This window comes from Sciurus carolinensis, chromosome 7 (genome assembly GCF_902686445.1).
Source record: "Sciurus carolinensis chromosome 7, mSciCar1.2, whole genome shotgun sequence".
In the NCBI taxonomy this organism is placed as follows: Eukaryota; Metazoa; Chordata; class Mammalia; order Rodentia; family Sciuridae; genus Sciurus; species Sciurus carolinensis.
In genome coordinates, this window is record NC_062219.1 from 120,599,583 (window position 1) to 120,626,078 (window position 26,496).

Below are 26,496 nucleotides of genomic sequence, written 5' to 3' on the forward strand. Positions count from 1 at the left end.
CAAAAGATTGAGCTCCGGGGAGGGAGGTGGGGGAGGAGCCCCAGGCGGGTGAGGGGAGGGCCTGCTCCTCAGGGGTCGTCTCCCAGGTGTTACTGCCCCAGTCCCTGCCCCAGTCCCGTGGGCAGAGGCGGAGGTTAGCGCCTGCTGAGAGCTTGGCCAGAGGCTGTGACTGCGGCTTTGGATTTCCAGTGCCCGCTCTATGGGGCGACCTGGGGGGCCCAGGAGAGGATTTCCTGCCAGGAGAATGTTCCCGGGGCGCAGTCAGGGCCCCGATGTGAGCAAACCTTGCAAGCATCAGAGCTGGAAGGGGCCAACCCCCTGCTGTACAGATGTGGAGATGAGCCCTACTAAGTGACTGGGCAGGGCTGCATCCAGGTCCTCTGCTCCCCGCGGGGCTCCTTCCTGCTGAAATAAGATGAGTAAGAAGTGAGACCTGAACCCAGGCTTTCTTTGGGAACCGAAGTCTTGACTCTGGGGACCATAGGTCTGACAGTGTATATCCCTGACCTCCCTGCTCCTGCCCCTTCCTTCATCCTTGTTTGCCTTGCTTTTTCAGGACAGGGAGTGTTAATGGATATGAATACCGTGCTGCTCGGGTGGTGGCACATGCCTATAATCTCACCTGCTCCAGAGGCTGAGGCAGGAAGATTGCAAATTTGAGGCCAGCCTTAGCAACTTAGAGAGGGCCTGTCTCAGAATAAAAAATAAAAATGGCAGGGTATATAGCTAAGTGGTTAAGCCCAGATGGGTTCAATCCCCAGTACAAAGAAAAAAAAAAATCCTAAACCAGAGGATGTGGCCTGTGTGATGCCATGTTTGGGGACAGCCCAGGTTCTGGAGCCACTCAGACCTGAATTTGCATCCCTACTCCACCTGAGCTAACTCACCTCTACTTACCATATCAGTCATTTACACCATAGTATGAATGAGCCAATAGGATCTTTCCCTGATAACAGCCATTATTCCAAGGTGAAGGAACAGAGTACAGACCCCTAGAAGAAGCAGTTTCCAAAATCTGGACCTGTAAGAACTCAGAATCCAGAAATCATTTCTTTAGCCTCTCATATATCTTACAGTGGAGAAAACAGGCTCAGTCCGGAGCATTTGGACTAGGGAGCTAGCTAGCCTGGGGCCTGACTGCCTTGGCGATTGGATTCACTTTCTCTGCCTCAGCTTCCTCATTTGGAAAATGAGGATCACAATGGTCCCAACCTCACAGGCAGGCGTGGGCGGGAAGGGTTCAGGTCTGAGCAGAGCCTAGCACCGTCCCTGGCACACAGTCAGCCCGCAGGAAATGTCACTGCACAGCTTGTAGCTGGGCCTTCAGTCAGCATGAGAGACTCCACTGATGCAGAAGAGGATGCGGCAGGCGGGCAGTGACAGACGGTGACCTTTGAGGCTGATCCTGGAGAGTCCCCGCCATCTGCTGGGCCTCTTGTGTCTTCCTGCTACGGGCTTCGCACTCGCGCCCTGGGACTCAGCCGCCAGCTTTACTTTTGGATAATGAGAGTTTTCTTGCTGTCGCACCGTGGGGCGCGGGAGGGGAGGGGAGGGGAGGCGGCCTGGCCCCCGTTCCCTGGTGGCACGTGGTGGCTCTCTATGTTGGTGGCTCTTCCAGAGCAGGGTCTGAGGATGGCCCTCAGTGCCCAGCCCCAGGCTCCTGGGGACATGTTTGCGGCTCAGACAGCAGATTTTCAGTTGGTGTGGCTCCCGTGCCTCCGCGTATTTCACGGCACCGCCAGGGAACTTGGAGCGTCCGCCCGCCCCCTGCGCCCGCTCCTCCCTGAGGACAGCGGGCCTTTGACCCCCGTCTTTCCCCTGGCCAGCCAACGCCACAGGCTCCACTTCCGGAGCCCAGGGCTCAGAGCTCGTCCCGATGGGACCACAGCGCCCACCGCCCGCTGGGCTGTTACCAGGACCAGGACCACTGCCGAAACCCCCTCTGCTCTCCCCCAGCGTGGCTTCCCGAAGGCCAAAGGGCTGAGCGGGGGAGGGCTTCCTGTCAGATGGCTGGGCCACCTGCCTGGCCCACCCGTGCTGGCCCACACCTGGCGCGCTGTTTTCCTCCCGTTTCTTGAGGCTGTGCTGTTTTTCAGCCCCGGGCTCTTTGCACTTGCTGTCCTCTCTGTCGGGAATCTCCTTCCCCCGCTCTTTGCGGTGGGTCTCTCCCGAGCTTAGAGGCCTCTTCAGAGGGACCCTGCCCAGCGCTGGTCGTTCCATCTCCCTTCAGGGCCGTCATCACGACTGCACTCATGTACACATTTGTTCCTTTTTCTGTTTGTCCTTGGCTTCCCTTCCAGACCCAGGTTAGCAAAGGACTGCCCGGGGCCCAAATCCGGAGAGCTCTTCACGTTTTACTCGATTTGTTTATTTATTTAGTGGTGCTGGGGATGGAACCCAGGGCCTCGCTCAGGCCAGGCAAGCACTCGATCACTGAGCCACACCCCCCGCCCTATTTTATTATTTTGTTTTATTTTGAGACCAGTTCTTGCTAAGTTGCTGAGGCCAGCCTTGAACTTGCAATCCTCCTGCCTCAGCCTCCCGAGTAAATGTGATTGTAGGTGTGCACAACCACAACTGGTTCTTTCTATTTCAAATGGTTGAAAAAAAATCAAAATAAAGTGTCATGACATGAGAAAGTGACACGCAATTAAAATGTCCCGGTGAAGTTTCGTGGGAACACACTGCGGCCTGGAGCTGCTGTGAGAGCTGCGGCCACAGCCTTGAGCAGCCACAGCCTTGAGCAACCGCCACGCTGGGCTCAGCTGCACCTGGGGATGCCGGCCTCGCGGGTCCTTAGAACTGTTCCTCTGCAGGAACTCGTGGAGGGACAGGGAACGCAGGGAGGCTTGGGCCCCTGCGTCTCAGCAGCAGCAGGCAGCGGGGTCTTGAGAGCCATTGCGGTGCCTCCTGGGTCGGGTGTGTGTAGTTAGGGCCACCTGACCACAGGGTCAAGCCAGTGCCCACTCTGGTGGCCCAAGTCACCAGGACGTGTTTTCTCCCTGGAAACCCCTTCCCAGCAACCCCCAGAGGTTAAATTATCCCCATTTAACAGAACTGACAACTGAGGCGCAGAGAAGCTAAGCATTGTGCCCAAGGTCACACAGCTAATAAGAGCCTGGATGTGGATCCCGCCTGTCTGGCCCTCACCTGCCCTCCTCACCCCCGTTCTGTCTTGATCAGCACACAGGTGTGGGTCTGGGGCCTGGTCTCATGCTTACTTTCTGTGTGGCCTCTCTGAGCCTCAGTTTGCTCCCCTGTGGAACGGGCATGATGATACTCACCCAGCAGGCATGGCAGTGCGTGCAGAGCCCTTCGCGTGCTCAGGGGATGTTGGTGGAGCGTGGGCACCTGAGGGATGGGGAGTGAAAGGAAGAGGTGTTGGAAGTGGGTCTCCCTTTGGGTGGCGGCCTCTGTTCTCCAGAGGGTTGACCACTCAGTCCTCTGATGTTACAGCGGCTCGTTTCAGGCCCCAGGGGTCCCCCGTGGTGAGAGTCTGGGAAGGGGAACCCCAGGACCAAGGCCAGGCCTGCACCTGGGTAGGAGGAGGCAGGAGGGGAAGGAGGCACGGGAGCACCCCTCCCCCACGCCAGCGTTCTGACAGGCAGCTCAGACCCCAGGAGCTCCAGGGACACTGGTCTCTATGTCCCCTGTGCCTGTATTCACACACCCCTCGGAGGCTCTGTTGGCCTCCTCGGTGCTCTGGGCCCTCCTGGCTTCTCTGGGAAGTGCCCGCCACCCGCAGTCCCTCCATCCCGCTTCCTGCCTCCTCCTGGGAGCACCAGGGGCTGCAGGGGAGGTTGGGGTGGAGCCTGGCAGGGGTCCGGCTTGTGCGCAGCAGAGAGGCTCATTTCTGTGGAGGCAGGAGGAGTGGAGGCCTCGGGGCCTGGGGGAGGTGAACCTGGCGGGAGAGCTGGGGTGGGCCCCCGGCTCTCTCCCATCGGGTTCCAGTTACCCCGTAAACATCCATTCACATCTGCTCCATGTGATCTGATCACATCGGAGTCCAGCGCTCCTCTAGCTCGGTGAGTTCCGGGGAGTTTAAAAATCCTGGCCTCTGGCCCCACCCTAGGGCTTCAGATTTAATTGGTCCGAGATGGTGCCGGATGTGCTCCCCAGGGTAGAACCACCCCCTTAAGCCTCCCTGGTGGGCTTTCGTGTCCTGGGTCAGGGGCTGGCCACGAAAACACATGGATGTCTAATATCAGGGGGAGCAGGGCCCTGCAGAACAGGGCAGGAACGCCAGGAGGGGAGGCTAGAGAGCCCTGAGGGGAAGGGATGTCGACATGGACATTTGTGTGAAAATCTGAAGAGAGTTGGAAGGGTTGTCCTAAGGATATCTAGGGAAGAGTCCTCAAGGGAGAGGCCACCAGAAGTGCAAAGGCCCTGGGGCAGGACTAGCTTGGCTGTTGATTTGCCCCAGCTTGAGAGGGAGACCAAGTCAGCCCTGGGGCAGGGAGAGGCGGAATGAGGGGCCTCCAAAATCTACCTTTGGCTCCTTCTTGCTGCAGGGGGTGTTCTGGGAGGAAGGGTTCTGAAGACCCTGGGCAAATTACTGGGCCTCTCAGGACCTCAGTGTCCTTGTCTATAAAATGGGGACATCTGTGGCTCCTACCTCATGGGGCATTGTGAGGACTGAATGAGGGGTGCATAGGATGTACCCAGAGCAGTGCTGACCTGGTGACCCAGGGGAGCCCAGGCTTTGGAGGCAGCTCAAGCAGGGGACCCAGATCCTGGCCCAGATCACTAAGCCTCTGGACCCTGGCCCACCAGCTGTGACAGTGGCCGAGGCCTGTGACTCTTTCAGGGTATGAGGGACAAGGTAGTGGGGAGCTGGTGGTGTGCTGGGCACACAGTAGGGCTTAGTGATGTTGGTCCTCGTCTCCTGCTGACAACACCCAAGGGATGACCAAGGGCAAGTTTGGTGATGGGGGGAGGGGCAGCTGCTGGCATTCAGTGAGGGATGGTTCTGGTGCGTGTCCCTGAGTCCCCTTGCATCGTGACCTGCCCACCTGAGCCCTCTGTCCGCACCGTGGGGTAGCCCTGCTGTGGGGAGTGGCGGGGTCTCTGGCTCCCCCTGGGGGAGGCTTCGGATTCTGCTGCCAGTGAAGCCTCCTGGAGCCTGGGGACCTGCATTCAGGGCCTGGCTCGGCTGCAGCCTCGCTGTGTGACTGAGTAAGGCGCTGCCATCTCTGGACTAGGTGGGCACGGACCCGCTCCTCACCCTGTCATGCTCTGTGCTTTCCAGACCTGCCCTGGGCCTCCACCTGGGCCGTGCCCCTCCGGGAGCGGAGGGCGCTTCCTGCTGTCACAGGCCAGCTGGCCAGAGCTGACCTCCGCTTCAAGGTCCCGCTCAGAATCCAGCAGGACTCTACTGACCCTCCAAGGGCTAGCGGGGTCACTCATGGCCGCTGCAGCCCATGAACATGCTCAGGGGCGGGGGTGGGCTGAACCTCCTCCCCAGCCCCCAGTGCTGGCCCACAGACAGACAGACAGACAGGTGGGCACATCAGGGGAGCCAGCGGCCCTGGGGCTGCAGCCTGGGGGCCAGGCCTCCTGCCTCCCCGCCCGTCCTGTGACCTGTGTGCTTTTCATGTCCCCAACTTATTGAACTTGCATTTTTATGACCCAGACATGTTGGAAAAGGACAGAAGGCGAGTTCCGCTTCACGTTCCAGTTGACCTTCGGCTCCCTCGGGCTGGGCTGCTGAGGTGAGGGGCAGGCGCGGCCTTGTTGCCCCTCCTCCTGGGTGTCCGTCTGTCCCCGGCCCCTCTCATTCTGCCTGCGTCCGTGGCTCCCCCTGCTTCTCACGCCTCCCCCGCCCCTTCCTCCACCTGGGCCCCTCTTTCCGTCTCTGTCTCCAGGGACCGTGGACAGCCTCCTCGCTGGGGACTGAGGTTGGACAGTGCCTTGCCAGGCCTGGTGCCCACCTGGGCCACCCTCCTGCATGTCCCCCTGCCTCCTGCCTGGATGAGGGTCTTGGCATCTCAGCGCCACTTGCTGGGCACCCTGACCCTCCTTCCCTGAGCTGGGTGCCCCCTCCCACACAGCCCCGGCACTTCTGGGTGAGTCCCCAGCTGCAGATCCATGCTGGTGCGGTGCCAGCGCCTGACCATGCAGGACCATGAGGGTCACCTCTGATGTCTCCAGGGACGTGGGCGGTCAGGCTGTTGGCACGGGTGGGGACTTGCTGCAGAAAGGGAAGTGGAGATGTGGGGTTTAGGCCAGACTCGGGGGCCCTCCGGGACCCTGGGCAGCTCGCCTGCCTCCCTGAACGCAGCACCCAGATCTGTGGGGCGGGCGGTGGGCACCTGTGAGCAGGCAGTGCAGCCGCCGGCGTGGGTGCACAGGGAGCCTGGCCCTGAGGGGAGGCTGCGCTCTCCCTGTCCCCTCCTTTTGTTCCTGTGTTCCTGGACCTCAGTCCTCTGCAGGCCTCTGGGCCCCCTCCAGGCTGCAGGGTGACCCAGGAGAGCTGCTGTCCCTGGAGGCCCGTCCCCAGGGCCCACGGGGATCTAAGACAGCCTGGCTGAAGTCTCCTGGAGGGAGGCAGCGCTGGCCTGGGCTGTGGGTGGACAGGGGCCTAATGGGTCCCTGGGTCTGGACTGGGCTGCAGCTGTGGAGAGAGCACTGGCCTCCTTCTGTGTCCCTGGGAGCTGGCAGGGCCTCCAGAGGGGGTCTCTGCTCCACGCCCCCTTCCCCTGCCAGGAATCCAGGGTGGTCCCCCGCCAGACCAGGGCTTCACCCCGGGAGGGCCCCAGGTGGGAGACCCAGACAGGGTGGCACTGGAGGTTTGGGATGGGGTGTGGGTGGGATGGTGGCCTCGGGCCTGTTCCCGTCTAGAGAGGGGCTTTGGCAGGGGGTGCAGTGCGCTCAGCAGTCGCCAGCCGCCCTTTTGTCATGTTGGAACTGAGTGGCTTCCCAGGGCGGGCTTCTGGGCTTCTCGGGCTTCTCGAAGGCGAGCCTCGCGCGTTTTTATTATTTTACTTTTTTGGGTGGTGGGTTGAACCCAGAGCCTCGGGAATGCACGCAGTTCACCACCGAGCCTCAGCGGTGCCTGTGCCTCTATCTGAATGAAGGATCGCAAGCTTGTAGGGTTAGGAGAGCCCAACACTGGGCAGTGGGTGGCATCAAGACTTCCTCCCTCCCTTCCTCCCTCCCCCACTTCCTCCTCCCTCCCCACTTCCTCCCTCCCTCTTCCTTCCTTCCTTCCTTCCTTCCTTCCTTCCTTCCTTCCTTCCTTCCTTCCTTCCTTTCTTTCTTCCTTCCTTTCTTTCCTCTCTCTCTTTCTCTTTCTTTCTTCTTTTTCTTCAGTACTGGGGATTGAACCCAGGGCAGCTCTACCTCTGAGCTACATCCCCAGCCCTTTTTATTTTTTTTATTTTGAGATAGGATCTTTCTAAGTCATTGAGGCTGGTCTCGAACTTGCAATCCTCCTGCCTCAGCCTCCAAGTTGCTGGGGATACAGATGTGCACCACTGCAACTGGCAAAGCTTGTCTTCCTTTTAAGAAAGAAAACTTTGCAAAAATATTGGAAGGCCCCTGGGTGTGCCTCCTTGTCCCTCTCCCTTCTTTTCTTCCTTGAAGCAACTGCTGCCCTGTCTTGGATGTGTACAATTAAGGAAAAAAAAACACTGATAATACTTAGTTCAGTTTTGTGTGTTTTGAGCTTGATAGAAGGGGGAACATCATGTGCTTTCTGCTTGCTATTTTTTTGCTTATGCCTGTTGCTCTCTGGTTTGCCTTGTCCCTTTTCTTGGCTGCATAGTACTTCACCATGGGACTATGTCCCTGTGGATTTACTCCTTCATTCTCCTATTGTGGTCACCTGGTAGTTTCCAAGGATCTCTCTGGTGTTGCAGACATCTTTGCCAGTGTTCCCCTGTGCAGGGTAAAATCTCCTTGCAGGTCATGCCCAGGAGTGGAATTGCAGGCTCCTGGGGATAAAACCTCCTCCCCAGGGCCTGCCCCCGGCTCTCTGCTTTCTGCACAGACTGTCTGCTTTAGAGACCTGCCTTCCTGTTGGAATCCCTCCTGGCACCTGTTAAAACGCGGGTTTTCCCAAGGTGCTGCTGAGTGGGACTCTCTGGGTGTGGAGTCTTCAACAAACGCCCTGGGGTTTCTTAGACTTGAATTGGAGGTGCCAGCATCCTGTCCTTGCCTGTGGCTCTATAGAGTCCCTCCCAGCTCGTCCTTCACTGGCTGTGGGACTTTGGGGAGGTGCTGGTCTGGGCGAGGTGGGGGCGGGTGCAGGGAAGGCCTCCTATGGTGCGACACTCAAGGGTCACAGATTAGCGGGTGGAGAGGGAGCTGCCAGCTGTGGAGGGCATTTCAGGGGAGGGGACAGTGAGTACGAGGCCTGGTGGCAGAGTGTGAGCTGCCTGTGTGTTGGGTCTGGGAGGCTGCTGGGGCCAAGGAGGGCGACGGGCATGTTGGGGACCTGAAGGCACCACCTCCCTGCAGGGGTGGCTCCTGACAGCGAGGCCGGGGTCCGCGCCTCGGAGGGGCTTCTGGGCAGTCTGAAGTGTGAGGAACGGTAAGTGCCTTTAAGCACTTTGATTACCTTAATTGCTTAAGTGGTTTCCTAAGATGGTCCTAAGTATCCTGGGGACACAGACACAAAATTAATCAGAAAAGTTCAGCGAACCCGACCAGAGGAGAGAGGCCGTCTCACCTGCTCCACCCTGGCCCCGCCCTGGCCCCGGCCTGGCCCCGCCCCTCCCCAGCTCCGCGGGCCCCTGCAGCCTGCGGTCCTGCTTCTCCCTCAAGCACTGAGGCCTTGCTGGAGGGAGAGGGTGTGGGGGGACTGAAAGGGTCATCCGCTTTAAAGATGCCACTCTCCCAACTGGATCTTTAAGCAGAGCCCTGGGGGTCTGAGCGTCCCCTAGTGGCCTGGCAGGGCTGGGGGATTGTGTCAGTGTGCGAGGCCTTTCCCTGTGAGTGGCTGCGTGGCCCTGCCCCTTTCCCGTCTCTCGATGGACCAGGTGGTTCCAGTCTTGTGCTGTGACCACCGAGCCACCGAGGCTGCCTTAGCCTCTGCGCGCAGCTCTGGGGCGGGCCGTGACCTGGCACGAGGTCAGAGTGCAGGCGTGTTTGTCGCTTCCGCAGATGTGGTCACCTTGCCATCCCATCAGTGAGGGTGCGGTTGGGCTTGCTGGTGTCCTGCAGCGAGGCCACCACCTCCGCTGCCAGCCTGGCAGGCAGGGCCTGGCCTGGGACAGCCCTGGGGCGGGCCCTGACCTAGTCTCTGTGTGGTGGTGGCCTTGTGTATCACGACAGGGACCGAATCACCTGTTTCTTTTGTGAATTCCCACAGAACCTAGAGGGAAGAGGTTAAAAAAAAAAAAAAAAAATGGAAGAGAGAGGCTTCAGTGTGTGAAGTCAGTCTCTACTCCCGAAAGAACGCGGCCCAGAGCGGTGGACATGAGCCGTGAGCCCCTCCCTGCTCGCCGGGGAGCAGAGGGTTGGGTTTGCTTTTGTTTGCACTGTCGTGTCCTTTGGTGAATGTTTGTTGAGAATCCAGCCCAGGCCTCCAGAGGCCCCCTACTTTGCTACTAGACAATGAGGCAGGATTTTCCCTAGTTTTTGGTTTCCTTTTTATTTTTTTCTGGTGCTGGGGATGGAACCCAGGGGCACTTTACCACTGAGCTGCACCCCGAGCCCTTTTAATTTTTATTTTGAGACACGGTCTCCCTAAGTTCCCCGATATGGCCTTGAACTTGTCATCCTCCTGCCTCAGCCTCCCGAGTTGGTAGGATTACAGGATGCATCCCTGTGCCCAGCTCCAGGTAATTTATAAAGGTCTTTTATGTACACCTTGGGGTTTAGCACCTGAGTGTGGCCCATGGTTTTTAGGACTTTCAGACGTCTCCTGCAGGTGGCTCCTGGGCATTTCTTAGAAACTGTGGTGGGGACACAGGACCTGGCAGAGAATGGCAAGAGGAAACTCAGGTTCAATTCTGATAGTTCACAATTCACAATCTTTTGGTCACTTTTTGATCATTCCACAGGATCTACAAGGCAGTCAGTATAGCTGCCTTATTTTATAGAGGAGGAAACAGGCCCAGAGAAGTCAAGGTGTGGGAGACCAGCCGGGGCCGTGGCTGTGCTTGGAATCAGAGTCCCAGCCTCCTATCCAGAGCTCTGCCCCTACGCGTACCTGGCAGTCACCAACAGGTCCTTCTGGTTGACCCTCCCTCTGTCCCTCCGAGCACAGAACAGTCGGCCTTGGGTCCCCACGTGTGAGCATGGCCTGCTGCCCCTGAGTCCTTTCTGTTGTGGTTATAAAAGCCAGTATGTTCGTCGCCGACTTGGAAGTAAACAGAAAACCATAAAGAAGCAAGTAAGGACGCTGCCTGGCCCTGCTCTCCAGGGCGATGACCTCGATATGTCGTGCTTCCTTCAGCCTCTGTATAAGTCACCAGGTGAGAACGCATGGTCCTTCCAGGGCTGTCGCCAGTGTTTGTCCGCCGGGCTGTCTTGTGAGCGTTTCCCAGTATCCTTAAGCCGCCTCTGGGACGCGGTGTTTAATGGCTACGTAATCCCCCACGGGGGCTCGGCGTCTCTGATGTACCAAGGCCCACCCGTGGCTGGGTGGAGGTGAGGTCTGGGGGCTGCTTCCCCACCAGTGGCCTCTTTTTCCACCAGGGGACGTGATGGTGCAGCCTCCAGGGCCAGGTGGCAGGGAGCCAGAGGAGGGGGGCCCTGCTAATTGGAGCAGGTCCTGAGGGAGAGACAGGTGCTCAGGTGAGCTCCCTGTGGGGGTGGGTGGGGCGGTGGACATGGCAGGTGGTGCGTAGGAGGCAGAACGAGGTGTCCCTGGCGATGCCACAGGCGTGGGACGTGGGGGCCTGGGGAGACGTGCTCGGCTGAATTGCTGGCATGGAGGCTGGCGACTGGGGCGTCACTTCTGCCTGCTCAGGAGGAAAACCCCCCAAACCCTGGAAATTAAGCCCAGGGATTTAACGTGAGTATGCTGGCTGAGGGAGGTGACGGGCAGGGGCCAGGCTGGCGGCGGGGGAGATAGCTCCCAGGCTCCTCGGGTGGACAGGTGGCATGTGTGGCAGGCGGGCCTGGGAGGAGGGATTGGGGGCCTCTGGGGCTCCCAGGTTGGCGCTGCTTGGAAGCCCTTTAGGCCTGGCCCCCGTGTCTCGTCACCTCGTCGGCACTCTCCCCTGGTCCTGTCACGTGCTGCTCCAGTTCCCTGGACTCCCGGCTCCCCATCTGCTGACCCCGCATCTGATATCCCCTCAGAAGATTGCCCGAAGGTTGCTCTGTCTCCCTGATTTGTTCCTTTACAGTGTAAGAAGCTTGAGGTACAAGTTATACCCAGTAAAATATTCACATTTCGGATGTACTGCCTGATGGGACCAGGGGCCTTAACGGCTGGGCCACAAGCCCAGCTCTTTTTTTTTTTTTTAATATTTTTTAATATTCTCTCTGTTTACTTAGAGCCTCGCTAAGTTGCTGAGGCTGGCTATGAACTCGAGATCCTCTTGCCTCAGCCTCCGAGCCGCTGGGATGACTGGCGTGTGCCACCACGCGCAGCCTTGATAAGCTTTTATAAAGGCCTGTGCCTACATAACTTGTCAGCATGGAGAACATTTTCAGTGCTCCAGAAAGTTCCCTGGAGCTCCTCCTGGTCAGTACCTCTCCCACCCGGGGGTAATCATAGCCAACTTCCAACAGCATAGCTTCGCGATGCCTGTGTCTGAGCGTCACTTAAAGGGAGCAGAGAGTGAGTCTTTCCTGCCTGGTTTCTTTGCTCACATTGCCTGTGAGATCCGTCCGTGGGGCGGGTGTGCTGGTGGCGTGCTCTTTTATATTGTTCTGTACTCTTCCATTGTGTCATTATGTGGGAAGTTCATACTTTATTTATCCATTCGGCTGCTGCTGGACATTGGGCTGAATCCAGTGTTTGCCCATTGTGAATTAAGCTGCTCCTCTGAACATTTGTGATTTTTTTTTTGTGGTACCAGGGACTGAACCCAGCAGTGCTTACCCACTGAGTCACATCCCCAGACCTTTTAAAACATATTTTGACACAGGGTCTCACTAAGTTACTTAGAACCTTGCTAACTTGCTGAGGTTGGCTTGGAACTTGAAATCCTCCGCCTCAGCCTCCTTAGGAGGTATTGCCAATCATTTTTCCACAGAGATTTTACCTTCTCCCCACTTTTCTTTGCTTTGAAAATCCTACCTGTGCCTTGGGGCCCATCTCAAATGCTACCTCTTCTCTCATCCTTATGGACAACGCTGGCCTGGGGGCTTTAGGTTTCCACAGGCAAGACTGTGTCTTTCTTCTTCCCTGCTCTTGACCACAGCACCTGGAACATAGTAGGTGCTTAATAAAAGACTGTGTCTTTCTTCTTCCCTTCTCTTGACCCCAGCACCTGGAACATAGTAGGTGCTTAATAAAAGAAAGCATTGGATTTATACGCTGGCAGGTGCTAAAAGTTTCACAGAGTTATCTAATGTACGTGGCCAGCTAGGAAGTCAGTGTCATGGGCCCCATTGTACAGGCTGGGAGACTGAGGCTTCTCCATAAGGCAGTGGAGGCTGCAGCGCTGCCGTCCCCGAAGCCTATGCTCATTCCGCAGTCCCAGGCGCCACGCATCTGGAGTTTCTTGCTCTTTCCCAGCTCGCCCACTTTAATTTCACTAGCCCCATGTTCTAGCCTGGGAGCTGTTGAAGTAAATCTCAGGGGTGACCCAGTTAGCTTGTGGCTCAGCCAACTCCCCAAAGTTCTGCCGGCTCCATTGCCATCCTCGGTCTGTGTCCCGAAATGGGGGATGTCCAGGTTGGGCTAGAGGCAGCGAGGCTCCAGAACCCACTTTTATGCAATTAAAATTCTCTCTTGCTGTGACTGACCTTCGCACCCATTTTGACCTCTTCTAAGTCTTTCCATTGATGGTGGCCGTCTCTGGAGGTCTCAGCCTGGCTGCTGTCTTTTGCATTTTCTGAGTGAAAGACATGTGGCCCCCGTTGGAGGGTGTGTGTACCGAGGTTCCTCCTGGGCCCTCAAATGGCCTGGTGGGGATCTGGAGCTCCGGCTCCCAGCCACGTGCTGTGGTGTCCTGGGGAGTCAGGAGCAGGCAGAGGAGTGGGGTTAGCCCCCAAGCCCAGCAGGTCTTGTCCCAGGGCCCTGCGGGAAACTGGAGAGGCCATCTCAGGTCACCAATCTCTAAATGGTCTTTGAGAGGCCTGAAAGGTTTGCAGGGTGTCTTGGGGCCTCAGCCTCTGGATTGAAGTTCACCAGGCTCCTGAGGCAGCTGTCCATGGTCCTGAAACAGGATTCGCCCGGGAGGCAGCGGAGTGGCTGGGTGCACCGGTGGCTGCCTGCAGGTCCTCTCCCGCTAGCTCTTCGTGGTGGGAGCTGGGCATGTGGCTGGGCAGACGGTGCGGGTGCCTTGATATTTTAATTGAAGCCTGGAGACACGGTTGCTCTCTCTACTGCGCTAACAATGTATGAAATAAATAATTCAGCGGTGGCTGTGTTGTGGCTGCTGTCCTTGCCCGTGGGGGCGGCCACACGCGGGCTTACCCACGCAGGCTGCTGGGTGGGCCAGGAACTGCTGCTGTGGGCTGGTGGCTGAGTGTGGCTATTTTGACAGGGCCCTGGCCGCCTCTCAACCCTGGCGAGTGGGTTTCCTTCCAGGCAGTCCCAAAGGAGAGGTGAGCAGAGTGCAGGGCCAGCTTCTCCTGTGTGCTGCGATTAAGTAACTCTAAAAGGTCCACTGGTCCTCAGAGCAGCCCCAAATGCCAGTGACCCAGAGGAAAGGACCCTCTTAATGGGCACGCTGTGCTTGAACTGGTTCCCTTTGAGTCAGCAAATATTTATGGAGCACCAAGTTGGTGCCAGAAACCAGAGCGGGTGGTAGGAAGGGGAGAGATTGCCAGAGTGAAGCCATCTGGGTCCCTCCTGGATGGGAAGGTGTGACATGCAGGTGATCCGTCACAGCTCAAGTGGGGACGTGGGGAGCTGTGGTGGAGGTGCAGGTGAGGGTCTGGGAGCTCGGGGGAGGAGCTGGCCATTCAGACCAGGTGTGCACAGGGTGGCTCCTGGAGAAGGTGGCAGCAGAGAGGGTGGTGATGACTGGTGTCTGGCCATCGGTACAACAGGGCCTGTGGCATGCGGAGTCAGGTGACGGTCAGTGATCAGGGACTGGGGCAGATGGGGGCAGTTGGGGGAGTAAACCTGACCCTGACAGGTGGGGCCCTGCTTGGATTGCAGGGCCAGGGCATTTCTTTTGAGGGTAGAGTGGAGGGTCAGTTGCAGGGTGAGGCCCGAGGCTGGGAGGGTGATCAGGAGGCCTGTTTGGACCAGAGGTGATGGTGCCCAAATGGTGGTCTTCAGCCTAGTGACACTCATTCATTCCATCACCAAATAGTTGGTAAATATCTTTTATGAGCCAGATGTTGGGTAGGTTGTGAATTCAGCAGTGAAAGAAGAACATGGAACTGACCTTCAATGGGGGGAAAGACATGATAATTCAACTGGTGACAGGTGACATGGAAGAAAATTCCACAGGGTCAGAGTTTCTAGGGTGTTACAGCAGGGGAAGTTAAAAAGAAGAAGAAAAAAAAAAAGGCAGTCAGGGAAGCCCCAGGAAAGGGACATTTAACAGGGACTCAGGTGAGTGAGGAGGGGAGCGGGTGGCTGAATGGTATTTTGGATAAAGGGTATATAACCAGTGTAAAGGCCCTGAGGCAGGGATGTGCTTGACCCTCACAAAATTACTGCACTGGCCTCAAACTTGTGGTTGTCCTCCTGCTTCAGCCTCCTGAGTTGCTAGGATTACAGGTACGTGTCACTGCACCTGGCCGGACTTATCCTTTGAAAGGCACTCTCTGGCTGCCACATGAGAACCAGATCTATAGCACTGAAGGAGCCTCCAGGTGCATGGAGTTTATTTTTTACCATCTCCCTTCCCCTTCTTTTTCCTTCCTTCTCCTTCTCACAGGGGATCATCAGCCCCGTACCCTGCTCCAGAGAAAGTTCCAGAAGATGAGGCTCCCAGAGGGTCTGGCAGTTCTGCATGCCTGTCCCCTCAAAGCTGGGACCTCTAGCCGCTGCTAGATAGACTCTGCCAGGGTCCCCGCTGAGCCTGTTTTCCTCACCCATAACTGGGGTAGTGACACGTGTTCCCCTTTGGGGTCAATGTGAGGTCTGCGTTGGGAATGTGTGTGGAGGTCGTGAGTGGAAGACATATGATTACGGGTGTCAGAGCCAGAGGAAATAACCCAAGGGAATGGCTGGGGACAGTTGCTGGTGGTAGTTGCCTAGTGACCTGGGACTCTAGAAGGCAGCCCTGTCTGAAAACATACATGGATTCAACAGCAGCAGGGAAGAGAAGTTTGGGGAGGTCCAGGGAGCTTCTGACAAAGCCGGGGGTGTGGGTGCAGCCCTGGCCGAGAGGATGCCAGGCGCCCTGGGCCAGGGACACGGGCGGGGGGTCTGTCTCGGCCTCCCCACCTCGCCAGCACCTTCTTCCCACCAAGAGGTTGAGGGCAGGACAGGGCTTGTGTCTGGAGTGTCCTCACCGGTCAGCATCTGGCCTGGGGTCTGCTGGCCGCCAGCCCTGTGCAGCTTATAGAGCTGTAGCAGGGAGACACTGCCTCCCCGGGGCGGGGAGAGGCGGGAAAGAAGGGCCTCTTTAATTTAATTCTGTGTTTTATCGCTTGTTGGATAAATAACCTTCATTAAGATGGAAGGTGGGGGGATGGACAGGGAGAAGTTTGATTAATTTCGAGCTGGTTTCTCATTTGTTAATTTTCCCCCAGTTCAGCAGGATTATTAAAACAAATTACAAACACTGCTGTCTCCTCCCTGGGCAGGAGCCGGGCACTCAGGAAGTAACTCTGGGCCCCCCTCTCCACCACCGTGCTTAGACGCAGCTCAGGGCCAGGGAGGACACTCCCCCAACTCCAGGTTTCCGGGAACGGGACTTGTTTCCTGCTGAGGGCCCTTATGTCCCCAGGGACTGATGGAAGATCTAGACATCCAGGAAGTGGAACAGTGGGGACCCTCCCCAGCACTGCCGGGTACCTGGGTGGGCAGGTGCCTGGGGAGAGGGCAGGCTGGAGCCCAGTCCTGCTGCAGCCATGCCTCAGGTCGCTGTTCAGCTGGTCACTGTCCACCGTGCACTCGGCCCTCACCATCAGTTCTCCCCCTGGCTGAACCCAGCCCTGCAGAAAAGCTGTCCCCTGACGGAGAGGGCGTCCGCCTGCCCCTGCTCACAGACGCCCCCTGAGTTCCAGCTCCTCGCTGGGCAGAGGCTGGGCAGATGTAGGGGGTTCTGCACTTGTGTTTTGGGGGGTCCCAGGGATTGAACTCGGGGGCACTTGACCACTGAGCCACACCCCCAGCCCTCCTTGTATTTTATTTAGAGACGGGGTCTCACTGAGTTGCTTAGCGCCTCACCATTGCCGAGGCTGGCTTTGAATTCCAGATCCTCCTGCCTCGGCCTCTGGAGCGCTGGGATTATAGGCGTGGGCCACCACGCCTGGCAGCTCCACATTCTTGTGCTCCCCAAAGCGGCTGTCCTGAGGGTGCGCGTGTTGGTGCCGTCAGGAGCCTCTCTCAGGGCGAAGCTGTGCGCGTGTCCCGGAGAGCCCACGTGGGGCTCGGGAGTGCCCCCAGACGTGTGCACACACCTGCACAAACCAGTGTTCCTGTGCGCATGTGGGTGGGTGTCACAGGTGTCCTGAGTGCCCGAGTGAACGTACCTGCCCTGCGTGTGCCTCTGAGTGTCTCTACGTGTGACTCACTGTTTTCCTGTGTGTGTACCTGGGTGTGAGGATGGGTGTGGGCGAGCACTTGAGTGTGTCAGTGTGTGAGCCTTCAGGACTGCTCCTGGGGACGTGGGCGTGTGTGAGGGCCCTTCAGTGTGGGAGACCGACTGGGACTCCGCTGGCTCCTGGCAGTGCCGGGTCCCGACGTGCTGTCCACAGGTGTCTCCTTCCTGGGCCCCTGCGGTCAGCTCTTGCCCGGAAGCCTGAGACGGGGCTGTCTGGAGTGTCTGCCGGCCTGGGCGGCCCCAGGGATGCCCTTGGGGAGAGCCGTCTCCATCTTGCTTGCTGCCTTGGGGCCCAGGGCTCCCCACAGCCTCCTGATTCCTCATCCACAGCCTGCCCGGGTGGGCTTCTGGCTGCCTCCCCAGCTCCAGGCCTGTGCTGGACAAGGGCTGGTGGGGAGCTCAGGAAGGACAGGTGGCCCAGCAGGGCACTGGGCCCGGGAGGGCACCGTCTTGACCTCAGCCCCCATAATTCACAGCCTGCACCCAGGCATAGAGACGGGGCGTGTCACAGAAAGTCGGGTGAGAAGGGCTGTGGGCAGAGGCGGGGGGGCTCTGCTTTAGGCGGGATGTTCAGTGTCACCTCTCTGAGGAGGGACGTGTGAGCTGAGAGGTGAACCGAGGGGAGGGGGCAGGAGCCTGCGGAGCAGAGCCCATACACCCCATAGCTGTGGCGAGGCCAGTGTGGCCAGCGGAGTGAGTGGAGTTGGTGAGAGCCCAGGTCGGCCGGGCGGCAGGGCCACGGGGCCCAGGGCTTGCTTCCAGGTGGGGAGGGTCGCCGTCTTGTGGGGGTGGTCCTGCCTGGGTGGGTGGGTGTATGGCCACCGTGTCCCCTGCATGCACCTGTGTGGATGTGACCACCAGGGGAGGAGGTGGACCAGGTGGCTGCGCAGGGCGGGAGGCCAGGGTCCTCTTGGTGGGCAGCACAGGCTGGATCTCCACAGCTCCAGAGAACAGACCTCGAACCCCTGGAAGGGACAGGGAGGCAGATTTCAGTTCCAAGCCCCCCAAACTCAGAAGCCCCTGGAGCTGGACTGGGCTGCTGCACCAAGAGGCAGGCCACCTGTTGCGTGAGGCCCCTGTCAGGGACACACGGGAGATCCCGACCTGCGTGAGGCTCTGAGGCTACAGGATGCCTTCCAGACGTGGGTGGGTTGACCTCAGCAGCTGGGTTTCGGCCCCGGCAGCCGGTGTCGGGAGGGCCATGGGGGACTCCTCTGTGAGTGTGCCCTGCCTGCTGGATTGGGGGCCCCTTCCAGGCCGCCCCGTAGGAACCCACTGGGCCTGGGTTCACTGGGGCAAGGCTTGGTCAATTCTTTGACTTTTGTGGGGATTTGGCGACAGGGGCCTGGCGTTGTGGTGGGACAGGGTGGAGGGGCTTCCCGAAAGGTGTCAGCCTAGATCGTCAGTAGCTGTCAGCTGGGCGCAGGGAGCCTGGGCCCCTCCTGCCTCCCGCTCATTGGACAGCGCCCAGACGTGCCATAGCCCTCCCAGCAGGCCGGGAGCATGGGCAGCGGGGCGCGTTTCTGCCTTTGGCGTGAATGGGCTTGGATTCTAATCAGCGGCTGAGCGATGGAAGGGAGCGCCCTTTACAGGGTTAATGGGGTGAGACGGTGCTGGGCGGCACGTGGCAGGGCAGGGTCCGGGGCGCACCTGAGATGAGGACCGTGGCACCTCACCTGGGCGGTGACCCCAGGAGGAGAAGTAAGGACGGGGAGGGAGCTGGAGCCTGTGGAGCAGGCGTCTCTGTTGCCAGGGCCAGAGCCACTGGAGACCTTCTCGGTACCAGCAGGGACTGTCCTGTCCCTCGCCATGTCCCAGCATCTGGCACACAGATGGAATGTGACCACGGAACCAAATGGAACATCCAGAGGTTTCTGCAGAAGGTGGGAGAAGCAGGAGGTCCTGGGCAGACCTCGCCCCAGGTCCTAGCTGGCGTCCTTCAGGAGAAGCTGGGCCCTCCTGGCCAGGGGCAGGGCTTCTGGGCTGAGGTCCCTAGGAGCAGCCGCAGGGTTCCAGGCCGATTCAGACCGTCTTGTTTCCTCTGTGGAGGCCCGGTAGCGTGCTGGCTGCCAGAGCCCAGCTCTGAGGCCGCAGCCCCAGGCCAGACACTGCACCTGAGTATCTTGGGAAGGTGCCTCACCTGTAGGCTGGGCCAGGTGTCCTACCTGTGTGTGGCTGGTTTCTGTTGAAGGCTAGATAAATTCACACACAAGCTGCCGAGAGCAGAGCTAGGCACGTAGTAGGTGCTCACTAAATGTGTGTGACTGTTAGAGTTGTTGTGATCATCAGGTGAAAGGCCTGGGCTGCAGAAGGATCTCGTCAGAGAAATCGTCAGAGGTCAGGTGATGAGCGAGTGGCAGACCAGCCTTCAGGTTCTTTCCAAGGTGGCAAGCCCCCGAGCTGTAGAAGGCATGGCAATGGTGTGAGAGGATGGAGCGCCCTCTGCTCTGGTTTGGTCCCCTGGCCCCCTCCTCATCCTGGGGAGCTGAGGAGCCCTCTGGAGTCTGGTTATCTTGAAGGGATGGGCAGGGAGTGGGGACAGGCAGCTAGCCCTGGAGGACTTCATAGTTTAGCAAGGGTTCACCAAGTATTTCCCACAGGGCAGAGGCACTTAGGAGTCAGAGGGCTTGTGGGGAGGGGCCTACTTCTCCCCATCTCTGTGGATCTCCCTAGTCCAGGCCACCGGCACCTCTCAACTGGACTGTTGCCTCCCGGGGCCCCATCTTGCCCTCAGATCTGTTTTCTGTTCAGCCTCGTCTCACGCTGCGTCTCCCTCCTTTCTGTTTTTGCATTACAGTGGGCTTGAATCTGTGGCTGTTGGCCTCAGGGCCTTTGCACTAGCTGCCCATTCTGCCCAGGATGCTTTTTATCTCCTCTTCACTGGGGTACTGTCAACATCCTTCGGATGGTAGCTCCATGTTTCCTTCTTGGCCACCCCGGTCAGTTTTGCGCCCTTATTCAGGCCCTCGCAGCTCCAGCACCTCCTGGATGTAGTGCGTGTCTGTCCCACTGGACATGAAGACAGGGGTTTGTCAGCTTTTGCTTGCTATGACACCCTAGTGCCTACTATGGCCCCAGAGGCATGGGGCCACTCCATAAGTATGTTTCCAGGGCATGCGCGATGGGGTGGGGGCCTGCATCACCGCCCTTGCCGGGTCCGGAAGCCCTCATTCTGCAGAGATGGGGCTTCTATAGCGTCCCCAAGGAGGGTGGGACCTGCTGTGAGTGTGCCCACACTGAGCCCCTTCCTGAGGGCACCCACAGAGCAAGGGACTTCTAGCACCTCAGGACGGTGGAAGGGGCCTCTGGACGAGAGAGCCCCTGGGCTTCCTCCTGGCCTCAGGGGCCAGCTCTGCCCTGGGGCCACTAAGGCAGTGCCTCGAGGATGGGAGGGACAGAGACCAGCTCCAGGCTGGGCAGCGGCCGTCTCACCGCGGTCTGCTGACTCGCTGCGCCTGGCAGAGCTGTTCTCCGTTGCTCGCTCTGGACGCGGTCAGTGGTTTCAAACATTAGAAGCACCAGCTTTTCTCCAACAGAATTGTGTTGAGAAACCCACTGTGGGAATCAGGTAGCAGACTGCTGCTTGGGTTCACCAGGTCACAGTTATCATTCATCTTTACGGGCAGGGCCTTCACAATGAGGGTGGTGGCACTGGACACGGTCCTGAGTCCTGGGGCCGTAGGAGTGGGACTGATTTTCCATGCTGTCCTTGGACTGACATTCTGGTGGGGAGGCAGACAACCAATAGGGTATGTGAATGAAAACTGCTGTTGCAAAGGCCCTGGGGCCAGCTCCTGCCTGGTCAGTTGGGAGGAACAGCATGAAGTCAGGGAAGGTAGCAGGAGGTAAGGTCATGGCCTCAGGGGGCCATGCGGCGGGTCATGAGCACTGACAGACCTTGACTTTCAGCCTAACTCAGGTTTTAGCCAGTCCTTACTCCCTCGTGGGGATGACTGTGTGTGGGGTTGTGTGGGAGGCAGGAGGCTAGCGAGGAGCCACGGAGCTGCGTACCAGCCCAGCCAGAGGCGCTGGAGCCGGGTCTGGGCGGTGCTGGCCGAGTCCGAGAGTCGTGCCTGGATTCCGATCCATTTTCCAAGTACAGCCTATGACATTTGCTGACAAATCAGATTTGGGCATGTGGGAAAGAGGACTCGAGGACGCGGCCAGCACTCTGGCTGGAGCAGCTGGAAGGATGCGGCAGCAGCTGCCTGGCGGGAAAGGCTTCCAAGGACCTGGGGCTCAGTGACCTGCCACGTCCCAGACACTCTTTAGGTGGCCAAAGTGGACAGGAGTCTGGAGGGTGGTCAGGAGGGCACCCCGGTGGGAATCTGGGCTGTAGGTGGCCAGCGAGGCTGGTAGAGGGCACGCCGTTCCCCAGGGAGCCAGTGGAGAGATGAAGAGAGGGCAGCGGGCACTGAGCCCTGGGGTCACTGGGTTCAGTCTGGAAGGGAGGCAGGGCCAGGAGAGGCGGCCCAGGAGGAGCTGCCCAGAGCAGGAGGACTGGGACCCAGGCAAGGAAGTGCTGCATGGGTCACAAGCTCTGCAGGGCCTGTGGGGGGTGGGGTCCCCAGAACACAGCTGGCACCTGGGGGGATCACCTGGCCTTGCCTGGCTGGCTGCACCCCCTTTGAGCTGGTTTTGGGCTCCCCTCCCCCACCCAGAGCTCAGGTCCCCTTTCCCCCGCGGAAGCCCCCAGAGCCCCAGCGGGACATCCTCCCAGCCCTCCTGGGCGCCAGCTGGGCTCTGGCGTGGCCGTGCCATACATCATGGCAAGTGAGGGTGATGTGACTTTTATCGGCTCATGTGTTCAATAATGTTAATACATCCCACCGTATCATATTACCTTAACACAGCGCCGTATATCACCCGCGCAGCACTATAGCTGGCTTGGCCAGACTGGGCAGACGCTGTGGTAATTTTCTCTGGGTAGGCCACACCCCCGTGGCTGCGCTCCTTGTGTGAATGGTCATAGGGTAGAGTGACAGCTACCCTGCTGCCAGGCCTCTGACCTCCGAGCCCTTCCCCTCTGTCTTGCAGCCTGTGGGTGGAGCTTTGGATTTTGTGGAACAGGCGCTGTTTTTTTTTTTTTTTTTTTTGGCACTGGGGAGTGAACCCAGGGGTGCTTAACCACTGAGCCACATCCCCAGCCCTTCTTATATTTTATTTAGAGACAGGGTCTCGCTGAGTTGCTTAGCGCCTTGCTAAATTGCTGAGGCTGGCTTTGAACTTGGGATCTTCCTGCCTCAGCCTCCCAAGCTACTGGGATCACAGGTGTGTGCCACCCTGCTGGACTGGAAGAGGCTTTTGTAGGTGTGTCCCACCTTGTGGGGGCCTCTCCCTCTGTCCTTACCTTGGCGCCAGCAGGAGCTCATCAGCTCCCACTGATCAGATGCAGAAGTTGAAGCAGAGACTTGAAGAGTCTTGTGTCCAAGAATGAGCTGGGGAAAGGCCAGCAGGGGGACTCCTGCCGGCCCACCCTGGCTGCTTCCTGGGGGTGGGTGAACGCGGGCGGAGCTGGGCAGGGAGTGGAGGTGTACCGCTCAGGTGCTGGTGCAGACAGCCCCGAGTTCGAGTCCCACCTTGCCCTGGCTGTGCACCCTTGCTTGTTTTCTTGGTCCTCCGTGTTCTTGTCTGGAGAATGCAGGTAAGGAATAGTGCTTACACCCGGGCTCTCGTGTGAGGCGTGAGAGAACCCGCGGGAAGCACTGGGCACGGAGTGGGTGCACATTACACGGCAGCTACCAGTCCTGCTGGAATCACCCCGAACCCCGAGCTGCCTCTCGCATGGCCCTGCATGGCCTCCTCAGCCTGGGCCCCGTGCTGAAGCCTCCTGGGCTGGTGCCCAGCCTCCCAGCTCTTGGTCCTCTGGGTGCACAAGGGCAGGCACAGCTTTGCCCTCAGAGGGTCTGGGTGACCCCAGAAGTTCCTCCGCTCTCTGTGAGGCAGCTCCTCATCTGTAAGTTGGGGCGAAGGCTTCCTACCTGGGACCATGGTGAGGATCAGAAAAAGCGAGCTCTCTTGGCTGACCCTGGCCCCCGCCTGCGCACGGAACGTGGTGACAGCTCGGCCCTCTTGCACACTTCCTAACATCCACTCTCCCGCGTGACCCTCACAGCAAACTCCACAAAGCCCAGAGTCTCATCATGGTGCCCGCTTGACAGATGAGGAGCCTGTGACCCAGAAGGTCACTGACTTGCCCCAGTCCCACAGTGGCTGCTCCTCAGTTCTGGAGCCTGGGCTTTGAGCCCTCCTTGGACAAGGGCGCAGGAACCGCGGCCCGTGGGGCTGCCCCGTGGCCCTGGAGCCTTCCGCCCGCCGGGGTGTGGGCTCCTCCGGCTGGCTCCCCCGCGTGTGTGGCTCTTGATAAGGTGCCGGAGTCAGCATGTAAAACCTGCAAAAGTGAGTGTAATTTATTGATCTACATTTCGCTTATGAAATAGGACAAGTGCTGATTTGAGGATCTTGTTTGCTGGCTCCCTGGCGCCGCTCCCCCGCCCGCCGGCTCTTATCTGCCGTCCTGCCTCTGCGCCTGCCTGGCCGGCTCCTTTGTCAGCCCTAGCGGCTCCCCGCCCTCCAGCTCTTCCAGCTCCCACCGCGGGGCTGGGGCGCGGGCCCCTTCCTGGGCTCCTAAGAAAACAGACTGTGGCCAGGGGTGAGCTGAGGACTGGGTGGCAGTGCGGGGGTCCGTGCAGAGCCCTGTGCCTGTTCTGCTGGTTCTGTCCTGGAAAACACGATTCAGAACAGGCCTGGAGATTCATCCACGTGTCCGCTCCTCTCCTGATAAGAGGCTGGAGGGTGCGGGACGGTCCCCAGTGGTCGCTGTCAGGGGCCCTCCGAGGGATGCCTGCTGTCTGGGGGCCGAGATCTCAGAGGTCACCCGTGTGCTGGTGCTGCTGGGGGGTGTGGCCCACGTACCGCAGAGCCACGCCCCCACCCGCCAGGCAGAGCCGCACACCGCGGAGGGTTGGCCCAGTGAGCCCGGGGAACTTCCTCCCCTGATCCCAGGGCTGTGGCCCAGTGTAGCTTGTCCACTGCTGGGCACTGGGGAGATGAAGCAGCCTGCGTTCACTGAGCCTCCGCCCTGGGCCCAGTGCTGTGGCAGGCGTCCCAGGACACAATGGGGACAGACACCAAGTCCCCAGCTGAGAAACCCGGCAGGAGAGTGGAGGTGGGTGGGGCAGGACATGGGCTTGGTCTTAACGAGGTGGTGGTGGGAAGTGTCCTGAGGGGACAGGAGGGAGCCAGCTTCGTATCTCTGGGGAAGGGAAGCCTTTGGGAATGGCTGAGTGAAGGCCTGGTGTGCGGGGGTGGCCCTGGGTGGCAGGAGCCCTCAGAGGAGGCAGGGTGGCGTGGGCGGACGTGAGGTCAGAGGTGAAGCGGTCTATTAAGGTGTCAAGTGTCAGTGGTTTTGATGGACCGCCCTGAGCGGAACTGGAGAGGGCCCTCCATTAGCGCCTGTCAGAGGCTCCCCAGAGAAGGCTGGTCTGAATTTTAGGGAGGAGGTTATGGCTCCTGTCCCTTGCCTACCTCAGATGTCCTGGGGTCCTGGCTGCAGGTGGTGCGAGTGCTTCCCAAACTGTTTCCCCACAGTGGTGTCAAGAGAACAGAAAGGCCACTCACGACTGGGAGGCCATGGTGTAGGGACAGGGGACAGGGAAGGGGCCCAGCGAGGGGCGCTGGCTGTGCTGGAGTGTCCGCACATCCCCGCCAGGCCCAGATCCTCAGGGGAGGAGTCAGGGGCCACTAGCCCTCCCTGGCAGCCTAGGGTGGGGTTGGTGATCCTAATTAAAATCTTGGATCCAAAGGCTCGGTGATGGGATTTCTAATTAAATCAATTTCATCTCGTCTGGGAGACGGAGGTTTGCATACGATAAGCATGAAATTAATAATTGTGTTTATAAATTAGCTGTTGCTCAAAGCAGAGCCTTTATACAACCCTCCGGGGCCCCTGGCCCCCAGCCTTGCTCAATCCTTTGGGTTGGAGACAGATGGGCCACTTCAGCCAGGATGACAGCCGAGTGGAGCTGGGGTCTGAGCAAGGAGAGGAAGTCAGGCAGAATCCCTGCTGTGACCATAAGGATCTACCCCTTAGGGTAGGAGAGGTGGGCTGCCCCTCATCACTGGAGGCTGTTGGCCTCACCCTCAACCTCTACTTGTGTACATGCACTTCCGTGCATGTGTGTGGGCCCATCTGTGGAAGGGGGGACTGAGGTTTCTCATGAAAGTTAGTATCTTGGGCTCTGGAGTGAGTCCCCTTGGGTTCAAATCCTGGCTGAGCTGTGTGGCCTTGGACAAGTTACTTAACCTCTCTACTCCAGTTGCAGAAAAATGGGGAGAGCAAGAAGACCTACCTAATAGGGTTATTATAGTATTGGAGGTGTTAAGGTATATAAAATCACTTAGGATAGTTCTTGGCACATAGCAAGCATTTACTGAAAGTTACGATGTGGATGCTGATGGTGTGTGTGTGTGTGTGTGTGTGTGGATTTAACTCAATTTGATTCATGCCCAGCCACCCTGCAATGAATACCAACCAGGCTCTGAGGTAGAGATAAATTAGAGTCATCCCTGGCTGTCCCAGAGCTGCAGCACCATGTCGTTTCTGGCTTTCCGTCAGCACAGCTGAGGTGATGCTGCTGTAACAACCGTCTGCAAACCTCTGTGGCTCATAAGAACATAAACTTGGTACTTACTGCTGTCTGAGTGCTCCAACCCTGTTTCCTCAGGGACCCAGGTTGGTGCTTGAACCTTACTGGTGACAGTAGCAGAAAGAAGGTGTAGCCTGCAGGGTCTTGCACCTGCGGTTGAAGGTTCTAGCTCAGAAATGACGTGCATTTCCTGCTCCCAGCTCCCTGCTGAGGACTCATCGTGTGGCTCTGGCAGACCACAGGGCAGAGAGTTGTAATGTTACTTACACGAGCCAGGAAGGCAGAGAGCTGGAAATGCTTGGCCAATGCCTCGAATAACCAGCGCTTATCATCTCTCACGTGTGCATTCAATTCTTATTGATGGTCTCTGCCTTTAAAATCAGCTCCACCAAGTAGGGTTTTTGGCCCTGTGCTCATCCCTGTGCCTGAGATAGTGCAAAGCACATAGTAGGTGCTCAGTAAGCCATTACTGACTGAATCCATGAATGGGCTACAGGGCTGCTGAGCAGTGTGGGAGTTTGCCAAGAGTGAGCAAGGGGTTGGCAGCCCACGGGAGCAGCTGAGGTGAAGGGACCACATGGGTCTTGTGGGCACAGTTTATTGTCCCTTATGATGTGTTGGCAGTCTGGACATTGATGTGCCCTCTTGGTCACAGTGGTCACTCTGCAAGCCTGGGGTGAGAGAAGGGGCCTGTGTGATGGGGCACTGGTGACAGGGGCAGAAGAGAGCCAGGGTCCCCTCTGGACCAGGCTGAGTGGAGACCCAGCCTCTAGATCTGGGGAAGGGCAGGGCAGGGAGGGCTGCCTGCCCCGGGGAGGGGACAGCACCAGGCCCAGCAAGAAGGCCGAAGCAGCGCTGGCTCCAGTGGGCTGGGCCGCCTGAGTGATGGTGCTGGTCATAGCTGCCAGCCCAGGGCCAGGCAGTGGCACGTGCCAGACCCAGAGTGACCAGAGGCTTGGGCTGGGAGTCCTCTGCTGGTCGACATCCACAGAGCAGAGTAATAGGTCTGATTAATGATGGGCCAGGTCCTGAGTGTGCCACCCAGGCTGGCC

The 26,496-nt window shown here is 58.6% G+C and overlaps 1 protein-coding gene across 9 annotated transcripts in view; it reads left to right on the forward strand.

Moving 5' to 3' along the window:
• Grm4 (glutamate metabotropic receptor 4) overlaps positions 1–26,496 on the forward strand; it is a 105,983-nt gene that overhangs the window by 14,194 nt on the left and 65,293 nt on the right. Inside the window, exon 1 of one of the 9 annotated variants that reach the window (XM_047558496.1) lies at positions 23,946–23,964. The exons of the other annotated variants lie outside the window; for them this stretch is intronic. The gene's annotated coding sequence lies outside the window, so the exon portion shown is untranslated. Of the gene's footprint in view, positions 1–23,945; positions 23,965–26,496 lie in introns of those variants that run through there. 9 annotated transcript variants of the gene reach the window in all.